This window comes from Monodon monoceros, unplaced genomic scaffold, assembly GCF_005190385.1.
Source record: "Monodon monoceros isolate NGI ecotype Baffin Bay Population unplaced genomic scaffold, NGI_Narwhal_1 Super_Scaffold_7, whole genome shotgun sequence".
NCBI classification, from domain to species: Eukaryota; Metazoa; Chordata; class Mammalia; order Artiodactyla; family Monodontidae; genus Monodon; species Monodon monoceros.
The window spans coordinates 42,762,770-42,777,898 of record NW_021703784.1 but is presented as its reverse complement, the minus strand read 5'-3'; the positions used below and the strand labels follow the sequence as shown (position 1 = coordinate 42,777,898).

The 15,129-nt window shown below is 38.6% G+C and overlaps 1 protein-coding gene across 2 annotated transcripts in view; it reads right to left on the bottom strand.

The window, feature by feature from the left end:
• GRM5 (glutamate metabotropic receptor 5) overlaps positions 1-15,129 on the bottom strand; it is a 555,198-nt gene that overhangs the window by 451,474 nt on the left and 88,595 nt on the right. The gene's annotated exons all lie outside the window — the stretch shown is intronic.

Here is a 15,129-nt window from a genome sequence, read left to right as displayed (position 1 = left end):
AGTCCTATGTCTATTAAATATTATCAATAAACGGACACCACTACAACTCATAGGGATAAACGGATAACTGGAGGAGTCCAGAAACTAAAGCTCCCTGTTGATGGCTGCTTGCGAACTGAGAGAACCAAGAGAAATGGGAGTGAGCACTGAGTTATGGGGTCTGGGCCATCAGTCTGAGACCAGGGACAAGAGGAAGTGCAGCAGTATGAATGCCACTCAAGGCAGACAGGGAGGGGAGAACTACCCTACCTGCCAAGGTCATCTACCAGATTACATAGCAGAACAGGGAAAAAAGGAATGCAGCTTAAAGCATTAAATGAATGACCAACAAATACACATGAAAGGGATATTTGGGTCTTGCCTTTCCTTTGAGTTGGAATTTGGATGTGATGGGAAGCCACCTTTGATGGTAGAGCAACAGGATAGAAAGAACCTGGGCCCCTGACAATTTAATGGATGCTTTCATGTGAAAAAGCTCAGCCCAGTCTTTTATGAGCAAAGGAAATATACATATGTCCTGTTAAAGCCATTGTTAATTTTGAATGTCTTACCCAGTACTTAACCTAAATTAATATGGTGTGTTACAATTAGAATTGCATAGATGGAAAGAAGGGTATGAGAGATGGGGTATAAAAGAAAGGGAGTTTAAAAGCAGGCAGGGACATATGGTATGGAATCCTATGCAATGTCCAGAATTGATAAATCTCCAGAGAAAGAAAATAAACTAGTGGCTTCCAGAGGCCAGGAGGGCTGACTGCTAATGGGTTCAAGGTTTCTTTTTGGAGTGATGGAAATGTTCTGGAAGTAGATAGTGGTAATGGTTGCACAGCTTTGTGAATAAACCAAAAACCACTGAATTATACACTTAAAAAATAACTTAAAAAATAAGTAGGCAAGAGGCATGTAATCAAAGGGCTTATATGCTATGCCAACAAATACTGAATTTCTTCTATAGGGTATGGGTAGCCACTGTTGGGGTTTTTAGAGGTAGGAACAGTCAGATTAGATTTTTAAAAAGAAAACTCTAGCATCCGTGTAGAGAGCATAAGGCAATTGGAAAGGCAAGATAGTTGGTTAGCCCAAGTGCGAGACAATGAGGACCGAAATTAGGGCAGCCAACATACCCTGTGGGGAAGGCAGCGAGCCCAAGACCAAGCTTTCTGCTGTCATGGTGAGGAGTTTGGTAACATAGAGACAGGACTGAACAAAGGAATAAATCCATTAAGGATAATGGAAGACAAGTTTCTCACTATTGAAAATGGGGTTTATGAATATGGAAAAGAGATGATGTTGGAAAGCAACTGGAAGTATCAATGTGAAATATGATCCAATATGGTACAGCCCCAGTTAAAATTAAGGTAAGGTATAGAAACATACAGATATATGCATACACACATATAACTTACATACAATTTTTCCTTATCTCACTCTGTTGAAAAGGCATGAATACAATGACATCCCAGTCACAAAGACCATACACAGTGTCCAAGTATTTGTTTCTAAATGCCAAGGATGAAGAGCTTCCTGAAGATATATAACTGACCCCAGGGCTGAAGCAGGAAAAATACAAGATAATCTGAGAACATCTTATTGTGCCAGAAATACTCAAGGGGCATGTCAAAAGCACACATCTCCCAGTGGCCAAGTCTGGGACAATTTGAACATCAGATAAATAATGATGATGATAGGTTGCAATCTTTTGAGTAAAATAAGAATCCATGAAACTAGATTAATATAAAAGCATAAATGGGCACACATATAAATGGGAGAGAATGGAATGCTTCTATGCCAACTAATAAATATAAATGAATTATGGAATTAGAAGATCACCATTTAACAATCATCATAGTGATAACTAATTTGGACAAATATTATCAATGGATGCTAAATCTGGTGTGTGAAAGATTGATATGAGAGGACATTCATGCACTTTCAAAGTAACTCTTATATGATACATTTGGGTTATTTATTAATTAATAAATGTCACAAACTTATTAATGAATTTCCTAGTGAGAAAACTTGACAGACACCATTAATAATGTGATAAATGTTAACATCATCAATAATGGCACATATCAACATTGTGTGCCTCCTGATAAGATACACTGAGAAGAGCTCAGCATCACTTTTGTGGTAATCTCACCCAGAATATACAAATTCTTTCATCATAACAAACATCAGACAAACCCAAATGGGAGGACATCCTACACAGTAACTGGGCTATATGCTTCAAAAATGTTAAGAACATGAAAGACAAGAAAAGACCAAGGAACTATTCCAAATTGAAGGACGTTAAAGAGATATGACAATAAATGGAATACTTCATCCTGGACTGGGTAACAGACTTTAAAAAGCATATATTTGGTATTATTATAAAAATCTGGAGGGGGCACCTTCAAGATGGCAGAGGAGTAAGATGTGGAGATCACCTTCCTCCCCACAAATACATCAAAACTACATCTACATGTGGAACAACTCCTACAGAACACTTACTGAATGCTGGCAGAAGATCTCAGAATTCCCAAAATGCAAGAAACTCCCCACATAGCTGGGTAGGGCAACAGAAAAAGGAAAAACAGAGACAAAAGAATAGGGAAGGGATCTGCACCTCAGGGAGGGAGCTATGAAGGAGGAAGTTTCCACATGCTAGGAAGCCCCTTCACTGGTGCAGATGGGGGGTGGTGGGGGGAAAGCTTTGGAGCCACAGAGGAGATCGCAGCAACAGGGGTGCAGAGGGCAAAGCGGAGAGATTCCCGCACAGAGGATCAGGGCCGACCAGCACTCACCAGCCCGAGAGGCTTGTCTGCTCATCCGCTGGGGCGAGTTGGGGCTGGGAGCTGAGGCTCGGGCTTCGGAGGTCAGATCCCAGAGAGAGGACTGGGGTTGGCTGCATGAACACAGCCTGAATGGGGCTAGTGCGCCACAGCTAGCCGGGAGGAAGTCCGGGAAAAAGTCAGGAGCTGCCAGAGAGGCAAGAGGCCATTGTTTTGGGATGCGTGAGGAGAGGGGGTTCAGAGCACCGCCTAAACGAGCTCCAGAGATGGGCACGAGCCACGGCTATCAGCGTGGACACCAGAGATGGGCATGAGATGCTAAGGCTGCTGCTGCAGCCACCAAGAAGCCTGTGTGCAAGCACAGGTCACTAGCCACACTTCCCTTCCTGGGAGCCTGTGCAGCACACCACTGCCAGGGTCCAGTGATCTAGGGACAACTTCCCTGGGAATACATACGGTGCACCTCAGGCTGTTGCAACGTCACACTGCCCTCTGCCGCCAAAGACTCGCTCCGCATTCTGTACCCCTCCCTCCCCCAGGCCTCAGTGAGCCACAGCCCCCAAATCAGCCGCTCCTTTAACTCCATCCTGTCTGGCCCGGAACAGACACCCTCAGGCGACCTACACTCAGAGGAGGGGCCAAATCCAAAGCTGAACCCGAGGAGCTGTGTGAACAGAGAAGAGAAAGGGAAATCTCTCCATGCAGACTCAGGAGCAGGTGATTAAATCTTCACAGTCAACTTGATGTACCCTGCAGCTGTGGAATACCTGAATAGACAACGAATCATGCCAAAATTGAGGCAGTGGACTTTGGGAGCAACTGTAGACTTGGGGTTTGCTTTCTGCCTCTAATTTGTTTCTGGTTTTATGTTTATCTTAGTTTAGTATTTAGAGCTTATTATCACTGGTAGATTTATTGATTGGGTTGCTCTCTTCCTTTTTATATATATATATTCTTTTTCTCTTTTTTCAGTGTGTATGTGTATGCTTCTTTGTGTGATTTTTCTCTGTATACCTTTGCTTTTGCCATTTGTCCTAGGGTTCTGATTGTCTGTGGGTTTTCTTCCTTTATTTTAGTATCATTCTTAGCACTTGTTATCACTGGTGGATTTTTTTATTGGTTGACTTTTTAATTTTTAATAATTTTTTCCATTTTAATAACTTTATTTTATTTATTTTTTTTCTTCTTTCTTTCTCTGTTTTCCTCCTTTTTCTTCTGAGCACTGTGGCGGACAGGGTCTTGGTGCTCTGGCCGGGTGTGAGGCCTGAGCCTCTGAGGTGGGAGAGCCGAGTTCAGGACATGGGTCTACCGGAGACCTCCCAGCCCCACGTAATATCAAACAGCAAAAGCCCTCATAGAGATCTCCATCTCAACGCTAACACCCAGCTCCACTCAATGAACAGCAAGCTACAGTGCTGGACACCCCAAGCCAAACAACCAGCAAGACAGGAACACAACCCCACCCATTAGCAGAGAGGCTGCCTAAAATCATAATAAGGTCACAGACACCCCAAACACACCACCGGACGTAGTCCTGCCCACCAGAAAGACAAGATCCAGCCTCATCCACCAGAACACAGGTACCATTCCCCTCCACCAGGAAGCCTACACAACCCACTGAACCAACTTTACCCACTAGGAGCACACACCAAAAACAACAGGAACTATCTACCTGCAGCCTCTGAGAAGGAGACCCCAAACACAGTAAGTTAAGCAAAATGAGAAGACAGAGAAATACACAGCAGATGAAGGAGCAAGGTAAAAACCCACCAGACCAAACAAATGAAGAGGAAATAGGCAGTCTACCTGAAAAAGAATTCAGAGTACTGACAGTAAAGATGATCCAGAATCTTGGAAGTAGAATGGAGAAAATACAAGAAATGTTTAACAAGGACCTAGAAGAACTAAAGAGCAAACAAACAATGATGAACAGCACAATAAATGAAATTAAAGATTCTCTAGAAGGAATCAATAGCAGAATAACTGAGGCAGAAGAATGGATAAGTGACCAGGAAGATAAAATAGTGGAAATAACTAATGTAGAGCAGAATAAAGAGAAAAGAATGAAAATAACTGAGGACAATTCCAGAGACTTCTGGGACAACATTAAATGCACCAACATCCAAATTACAGGGGTCCCAGAAGAAGAAGAGAAAAAAAAAAGGGACTGAGAAAATATTTGAAGACATTATAGTTGAAAAGTTCCCTAATATGGGTAAGGAAATAGTCAATCAAGTCCAGGAAGCACGAAGAGTCCCATACAGGATGAATCCAAGGAGAAACATGCCAAGACACATATTAATCAAACTATCAAAAATTAAATACAAAGAAAACATATTAGTAGTAGTGAGGGTAAAACAACAAATAACATACAAGAGAATCCCCATAAGATTAACAGCTGATCTTTCATCAGAAACTCTGCAAGCCAGAAGGGAGTAGAACGACATATGTAAAGTGATGAAAGGCAAAAACCTACAACCAAGATTACTCTATCCAGCTGGGATCTCACTCAGATTTGATGCAGAAATTAAAAAATTTACAGGCAAGCAAAACTTAAGAGAATTCAGCACCACCAAACCAGCTTTACAACAAATGCTAAAGGAACTTCTCTAGGCAGGAAACACAAGAGAAGGAAAAGACCTCCAAAAACAGACCCAAAACAACTAAGAAAATGGTAACAGGAACATACATATCAATAATTACCTTAAATGTAAATGGATTAAATGTTCCAACCAAAAGACACAGACTGGATGAATGGATACAAAAACAAGACCCATATATATGCTGTCTACAAGAGACCCACTTCAGACCTAGGGACACATACAGACTTAAAGTAAGGGGATGGAAAAAGATATTCCATGCATAACAGAAATCAAAAGAAAGCTGCAGTACAATTCTCATATCAGAAAAAATAGACTTTAAAATAAAGATTACCATAAGAGACAAAGAAGGACACTACATAATGATCAAGGGATCAATCCAAGAAGAAGATATAACAATTGTAAATATTTAAACACCCAACATAGGAGCACCTCAATACATAGGCAAATACTAACAGCCATAAAAGGGGAAATTGACAGTAACACAATCATAGTGGGGACTTTAACACACCACTTTCACCAATGGACAAATCATCCAAATTGAAAATAAATAAGGAAACACAAACTTTAAGTGATACAATAAACAAGATGAATTTAATTTATATTTATAGGACATTCCACCCAAAAACAGCAGATACACCCTCTTCTCAAGTGCTCATGGAACATTCTCCAGGATAGATCATATCTTGGGTCACAAATCAAGCCTGGGTAAATTTTAGAAAATTGAAATCGTACCAAGTAACTTTTCCGACCACAACGCTATGAGACTAGATATTGATTACAGAAAAAATCTGTAAAAAATACAAACAAATGGAGGCTCAACAATATGCTACTAAATAACCAAGAGATCACTGAAGAATCAAAGAGGAAATCAAAAATTACCTAGAAACAAATGACAATGAGAACACAACAACCCATAACCTATGGGATGAAGCAAAAGCAGTTCTAAGAGGGAAGTTTAGAGCAATACAGTCCTACCTCAAAAACAAGATACATCTCAAATAAACAACCTAACCTTACACCTAAAGAAATAAGAAAGGAACAACAAAAAAACGCCAAAGTTAGAGGAGGAAAAAAATCATAAAAGATCAGATCAGATCAGAAATAAATGAAAAAGAAATGAAGGAAACGATAGTGAAGATCAATAAAATGAAAAGCTGGTTCTTTGAGAAGATAAACAAATTGATAAACTATTAGCCAGACTCATCAAGAAAAAAGCGAGAAATCTCAAATCAATAGAATTAGAAATGAAAAAGGAGAAGTAACAAGTGACACTGCAGAAATACAAAGGATCATGAGAGATTACTACAAGCAACTATATGTCAATAAAATGGACAACCTGGAAGAAATGGACAAATTCTTAGAAATGCACAATTTTCTGGGACTGAACCAGGAAGAAAGGGAAAATATATACGGACCAATCACAAACACGGAAATTGAAACTGTGATTAAAAATCTTCCAACAAACAAAAGCCCAGGGCCAGATGGGTGCACAGGCGAATTCTATCAAACATTTAGAGAAGAGCTAACACCTATCCTTCTTGAACTCTTCCAAAATATAGCAGAGAGAGGAACACTCTCAAACTCATTTTACGAGGCCACCATCACCCTGATACCAAAACCAGAAAAAGATGTCACAAAGAAAGAAAACTACAGGCCAATATCACTGATGAACATAGATGCAAAAATCCTCAACAAAATACTAGCAAACAGAATCAAACAGCACATTAGAAGGATCATACATCGTGATCAAGTGGGGTTTATTCCAGGAATGCAAGGATTCTTCAATGTATGCAAATCAATCAATGTGATAAACCATATTAACAAATTAACAAATTGAAGGAGAAAAATCATACGTTCATCTCAACAGACACAGAAAAAGCTTTCGACAGAACTCAACACCAATTTATGATAAAAACCCTCCAGAAAGTAGGCATAGAGGGAACTTTCCTCAACATAATAAAGACCATATATGACAAACCCACAGCCAACATCGTTCTCAATGTGAAAAACTGTTTAGCCACAGCAATCAGAGAAGAAAAAGAAATAAAAGGAATCTAAATGGGAAAAGAAGTAAAACTGTCACTGTTTGCAGATGACATGATACTACACATAGAGAATCCTAAAGATGCTACCAGAAAACTACTAGAGCTAATCAATGAATTTGGTAAAGTAGCAGGATACAAAATTAATGCACAGAAATCTCTTGCATTCCTATATACTAATGATGAAATATCTGAAAGTGAAATTAAGGAAACTCTCCCATTTACCACTGCAATGAAAAGAATAAAATACCTAGGAATGAACCTACCTAAGGAGACAGAAGACCTGTGTGCAGAAAAAAATTTGACACTGATGAAAGAAATTAAAGATGATACAAACATTTTTCACAGAACTAGAACAAGAAATTTCACAATTTGTATAGAAACACAAAAGACCCAGAATAGCCTAAGCGATCTTGAGAAAAGGAAACAGAGCTGGAGGAATCAGGTCCCTGACTTCAGACTATACTGCAAAGCTACAGCAATCAAGACAGTATGGTACTGGCACAAAAACAGAAATATAGATCAATGGAACGGGATAGAAAGCCCAGAGATAAACCCATGCACATATGGTCACCTTGTCTTTGATAAAGGAGGCAACAATTAACAATGGAGAAAAGACAGCCTCTTCAATAAATGGTGCTGGGAAAACTGGACAGCTACATGTAAAAGAATGAAGTTAGGACACTTCCTAACACCATACACAAAAATCAACTCACAATGGATTAAAGACCTAAATGTAAGGCCAGATACTATAAAACTGTTAGAGGAAAATATAGGCAGAACACTCTATGACATAAATCACAGCAAGATCCTTTCTGACCCACCTCCTAGAGAAATAAACAAAAGGGACCTAATGAAACTTAAAAGCCTTTGTACAGCAAAGGAAACAATAAACAAGACAAAAAGACAACCCTCAGAATGGGAGGAAATATTTGCAAACGAATCACCAGACAAAGGATTAATGTCCAAAATATACAAACAGCTCATGCAGCTCAATATCAAAACAACAAACAACCCAATCCAAAAATGGGCAGAAGACCTAAATAGACATTTCTCCAAAGAAGATATACAGATTGCCAAAAAACACATGAAAGGATGCTCAACATCACTAATCATTAGTGAAATGCAAATCAAAACTACAATGAAGTATCACCTCACACCGGTCAGAATGTGCATCATCAAAATCTACAAACAGTAAGTGCTGGAGAGGGTGTGGAGAAAAGGGAACACTCTTGCACTGTTGGTGGGAATATAAATTGATACAGCCACTATCGAGAACAGTATGGAGGTTCCTCAAAAAACTAAAAACAGAACTACCGTACGACTCAGCAATCCCACTTCTGGGCATATACCCTGAGAAAACCGTAATTCAAAATGAGTCATGTACCACAATGTTCATTGCAGCTCTATTTACAATACCCAGGATATGGAAGCAACCTAAGTGTCCATTCACAGAAGAATGGATAAAGAAGATGTGGCACATATATACAATGGAATATTACTCAGCCAAGAAAAGAAACAAAATTGAGTTATTTGTAGTGAGGTGGATGGACCTAGAGACTGTCATACAGAGTTAAGTAAGAAAGAGAAAAAAAAATACCACATGCTAACACATATATATGAAATCTAAAAAAAAAAAAAAATGGTTCTGAAGAACCTAGGGGCAGGACAGGAGTAAACATGCAGATATAGAGGCTGGACTTGAGGATACGGGGAGGGGGAAGGGTAAACTGGAATGAAGTGAGAGAGTGGCATGGACATATATACACTACCAAATGTAAGATAGATAGCTAGTGGGAAGCAGCCGCACAGAACAGGGAGATCAGCTCGTTGCTATGTGACCACCTAGAGGGGTGGGATAGGGAGGGTGGGCGGGAGACGCACGAGGGAAGGGATATGGGGATATATGTAGAGCTGATTCACTTTGTTATACAGCATAAACTAACACTCCATTGTAAAGCATTTATAATCCAATAAAGGTGTTAAAATAATAAGATAAAATAATAAAATAAAAATTAAAAAAATAATATAAAAAACTGAACAGGGTCTTTGGACTAAATAATAATATTGAGTCAATGTCTATTTCCTCCTTTTTATGGATATTTTGTGCCTACATGAGAGAATGTTCTTATCCATAGGAAACATATATTGGAGAATCAAAGGATATGGTAGACAGAATTATGATCTTCTACAGGAGTTAGGTACTAATACCTACAACTTGTAAGTATCACCTTATAACAGAAAGGGGTCTTTGCCGATGTGACTAAATTAATTATCTTGAGATGGGGACATTATTTTGGATTATCCAGGTGAGCCCTAAAATGACATTACAAGTTTTCTTAGAGAGGAAAGGAAAAATTTGACATAGACAGAAGAGGATAAGACAATGTGGAGACAGAGACATTTACTGGAGCAAAGTGGACACAAGCCAAGGGAAGCTAGCAGCCACAGTAGCTGGAGGAAGCAAGGAACAGATCTCCCCTAGAACCTCTAAAGCAGCCGCTATTCTCCTGACATCTTGATGTCAGCACAGTAATGCTAATTTTGGACTTCTGGCCTCCAGAACTGTGGAAGAATAAACTTCTGTTGTTTTAAGCCACCAAGTTTGTGGTGATTTGTTATGGCACCCACAGGCAACCACCCCACAAGTGGTAACAGGCATCATATCTGAAACTTGTTCTCAATTTTTTCAGAGTAAGAGAAATATTAACAAATATGCCTGGGTAAAAGATACACAAGACCTCTGTATCTTTTCAACTTTTAATAAATTTGAAATTGCTTTAAAATAAAGAACTTTAAAAATTAGAAGATTAAATTGGTGAAGCTTAAGAGCTATTACTCAAGTAATATGAAAATTGAGGAAGATAAAAAAATTCTAGAGAGATTTAGACTCCTAAATTTCTACTGTTTCATCCTTGGAATCTTGGCCTTTATCCAAAAGCTCTTTACTTCCTCTTTATAAGGTGGCTGTAATACCTACAGATACCATAGTGGTCTTCAAGATCAGCAGTGTGGCGAAAGAGGAAAGGGCATCATCCCAGTTGAGTCTATTCTTTTGATCAGAAAAGCAGAAGTTTTCTAGCTATCCCCAGAAAATTTCTGTTTCAATCTCAGTAGCTAGAACTGTATCTAACTGAAGAGAGTCTGTGGAGGTGAGCATTCACTTTCCCAGCTTCTTGAGTGGATATCACAATGGAGAAAAACATTGAAAATGTCTGTTGGGTTGGCTAATAAACCATGTATCTTACATGTAGTTGCCTATCTCCCCTTCTAGATTGTTAGCTCCTTGAAAATATTTATATCTGTATTTAAAGACCCTGCCACATGCCTTAAATATGTGCTCAGTAAATGCTTACAGAATTAATTCATGCATGTATGAAAGAATATGTGAATGAATAGATTAATGAATCTGATACTCTGAGATCATGTTAACCATGTAAACAAATGTCAGCTTTATTAGAATATAGTTCCCAGTGCAGAATCATTTTAAAAGCATTGATATTTCAGAATACCTTTACACCTATGCTATCATCTGCCTTTCGTTAGTTAAGTTTTACATTGTATCATGACAGCTTGTCTATGGATTCACTTTTTGTGCCCGCTGTTATGGTACAGATGAAAACCATATTAAATTCTTTCCTGAATTGTTGAAATACTGCCTTAGCTCTCCTTTTTTCAACGTCTCGTCTCTCACCCCATTAAAGGAGAGGGAAAATGGGAAAGGCAAATCCTGGTAAATAGTTAAGTATGAGAAGTGATTAATAAGGTACTCAGTAAATATTCTGAAGATCCTGTCCTTGATAACTACGTGGATGGGAATACCAAACACAGGAAAAGAGATTAATTGATAAGAAACAGGTTATGTAAAATTGATGAGTGATGTTTAGGCAGAAGAAGTTTGATTTGCTTGTGGGACATCCTTCTACAAACGGATAGTTAAGAATTCGACATTTGGGTCTTAAACTAAGAGAAGTTTGAACATGAGATATAAATTTGCCATTCTTCTGCACGTAAGTGATAGTTGATGCTTGTGAACAGAGAAGATAAAGAAACCATGAAAGGTGTGAAGAAAACATTTTTTAATAAAACCCTGAAGATTCACAAACCCTAACGGCAGGTACAGAACTGAAGGAGAAATTATAAGGAAATAATAACAAGAGCCGCCATTACTACTATATAGAAAGCACCGTGATGCTAGATTTAGGTACAGATCTTTTATATACTGTACAAGATTACCGTCACTGTCTCAGTTTTACAAGTAAGGAAAAAGAAGCCAGAAAGTATAAGTTATTTGTCCTTGGTTAGAGATAGAGTTGAGAGTCCACCAGCCATTGCCACTTGAACAAAGGAAGGAACACTGAAACAGATGGAGGCCATGAATGCCACAAGAAGAAAGAGCTTAGGGATTCTTAACCACTCAAATGGTACAAGGATGTTGGAGGTTGAGGATCAAAAAGATGCCTTGGATCTGAAATTTGGAAACCATTGATGATATTTGCGCATGAAATGTCAGCTGAAAATACGTGAAGGAGTTATATAAACTCTAAAAAGGAATTTACATGATTTTACGTTTGAATGGGAGGATAAGATGTAACATATGGTCACAGATTTGATTATGAAATACATTAGTTGGAACAATGGTGCATGATATGAGAAAAAAAAGAGAACGGGCAATATTTTGTGGGAGCGGAAATGAGGAGATGCCTTGGGAAGAGAAAGGGCGTATGTGCCAAAATTCAGTTTAGCGTGTTTGCTCAAGTATATCCTCTTGCAAACTAACTAAAAAATCTCCAAATCAAATAAAACTCATCACTGGAAATAAATTTGTGGGTTCCGCTGAATGTGAACTTTTATTTCTGGGTACCTGGCTATATTAAATGAGGACACAGCAGAATAATGCCACGGTGAAATCTGCAGGGTCAGAATGTAATGCAGGAAAAGACTTAGCTTGTAACGCATGAGTTTTCCTTATCACGATCAGTAAGAGAAGTGAGGGTTCTGAAAGTTGAAAAGAGATATATATCCCAGATAACTATTTCAGATAAGAATAGCTAGAATTTATTAAAAGTTGACCATGTGTCACACTTTGTTAAATCCCTCCTATGGCTTATTTCATATGGCCTTCAGAGCATCCTTTGACTCAAGTACTATTCTCACACCTATGAACAGGTGAGGAAATTGATGCTGACAGGTATATAATAACTTGCCCATGTTACATAGCTTAAGTGGCAGAGCTTTGATTCTAACTCTGGCCTGACTGGCTCTTGATAATGTACTCTTAATTACTCAACAATACAACCTGCTATTTGTATTGGGACCTCATTAATAACTCTCAGAAGACAATAATTATAGATCAAAATATGCACTTCCCTGAATATAAGGGGAAGGGGCATAAGCAGGAGAAAGAAGCGCAGATGCTACAAATTAGAATTTAGAATTTCAGGGACCTTGGAAATCATCTATTTTAAACTTTCTCTCAAAGTAAGATACCCTCTACCGTATACATTCTCAGGGCATCTAACCTCAGCTTGAAGAACACCCCACTTGACAGGAGAACCCATTTAATTTTTGGTCAGTCATCTCTCATTTTTGTTTTAATTACTCTCTGAGTCACAATCTGCCTCCCTCCAACTTGGCCCCAATTTTATATCAGTTTTTAAATATTCATTATCTTTAATCAGCCAGCATCTGCACACACTCAATGTATGTATTTTAAGTTGTAATTACCTAGGAATCAATTTATTTCCCTCTTCTTGAGGTTCAAATCAATAATCATTAACTGGAATCATTTCACTTAAAGCATCATTAAATTTACCAAATTAACTAATCAAATAGGTGGAACCAACATAACAAACAAGCAATTTCACAAACAGTTCTGTGATAGCTGCGGCCTGAATATTCATGGAAAACTGAATGTCAGACTGTTTAAATGGAAGCTAGGCACATTACAGTCATAGGGTTACTTCTTTATTTACCATAACCAAGAGAGGATGCTATTATAAATCCCCATTTTATCCATGCGGAAACTAAGGCTAGTGGAAGATCAATTCACTCCTACGTGTCTGGCTTCAAGTCCTAATTTTTCACCCCACAGTAGGTTGGATTCAAAATAAGATCAATACTGCCACTTCAACAGCTGATAAAACTGAGGTCCTGATATGCTGAGCCCTACCTTCTAGACCGAGTGCTTGTCAAACTTTAATGCCCATATGAATCACCTGGGGATAATGTTAAACTGCTGTTTCTTATTCAGTAGATCTAGGCTAGGGTATAAGATTTCACATTTCCAGCCAGCTATCAGGTAATGCTGATGTTGCTGGCCCATGGGCCACATTTTGAGGAAGCTAGTTCATTAGAGTCTTGAGATATAAAGTTGGTCCCAGAATGGCAACATCAGTGTGATCTGAGACCTTCTTAGAAATCCAAACTCTCTGGCCTTACTTAAGACCCACCGAATTAGAATATCTGGGCATGGGACCTGGAAATGCATGTTCTACCAATGCTTCAAGGTAATTCGTGTTCACACTAAAATTCGAGAAGCATTAACTTAGATTGTACACTGAATTAATATCAGAACAAGAAACTATGTTCTGAGCAGTGCTTTTTCCTATATACCAGGCTGTTTCTCCCAAAGCTGGAATTAGCTGCCCTAACTAAGCCATATTGGTCTACAAATGTTTCTCCCCAAAGATGTCCATGTGCTGGTTTAAAATATGTCAACAAATTCTTTGATACTCCTCCCTTCAATAAATGGAGCTTAGTTACCCTCTGCTTGAATGTTGACTGACTCATAACTAACAAGTAGAATGCAGCAGAAGTGACGATCTGTCACTTCCATTATTAAGATATAAAAAGACTGAAGCTTCCATCTTGGGCACATTATGTCTCCCAGAAACTAGTTGACACTTGTGAGGATATTCAGGAAGCCTATGGAGAGGCCCATGTGGTAGGGAACTGAAATCTCCAGACATCAGTCATTGAGAAACTGAGAGCTTCCAAGAAACACATGGGTGAGCTTGGGAGCGACTGCTCCCCCAACCAAACCTTCATATGAGACCCATGAGAGGCCCTTGGGCCAGAATCAGCCAACTGAGCTGCTCTCAGACTCCTGACCTAGAGAAACTGTGAGAAAATAATTTTGTTTTTTTGTTTTAAGTTGCAAAATCTGGGGTAATTTGTTACACAACAATAGAAAACTAATACAAACCCTCAACAATTGGTTTTCTTTGAAGTGATCATGACAATTGATAACTCTTAAAACTTTCTATATTTTGACTGTTTCTTGAAGAAGCAATCCATAGGACTTTCCCCCTCCTGATGCTTTTAGTCTTCACTTTTTACATCAATTGCCTCAAAAAACAACCATATTTTAAGAAAGATTTAATATCTGGAAATAACACTATGACACTTGACATAAAGTAGGGGGTTAGGAAATTCTTGTTGGCTCACAAATCACAGAGTAATTGAATCAATCATTATTTTAAAAAAATGGCATCCAAGCACCAAATAGCACATTCACTTCTCAATAAATGTGCAAGTCCTTCCAAGACTTAAGAGATGGGATTTCACCAGTTAAAATGGATTTCATGAAATAGGAAATACAAGTATTCAATTAATTTCGGAAGACTACAGACTTAAATTTAATATTTAATTTTAAAAATTGCTTTCCAATTCTCTTTCTGCAGTCTGACTTTGAGCTTCTCTGTGTCC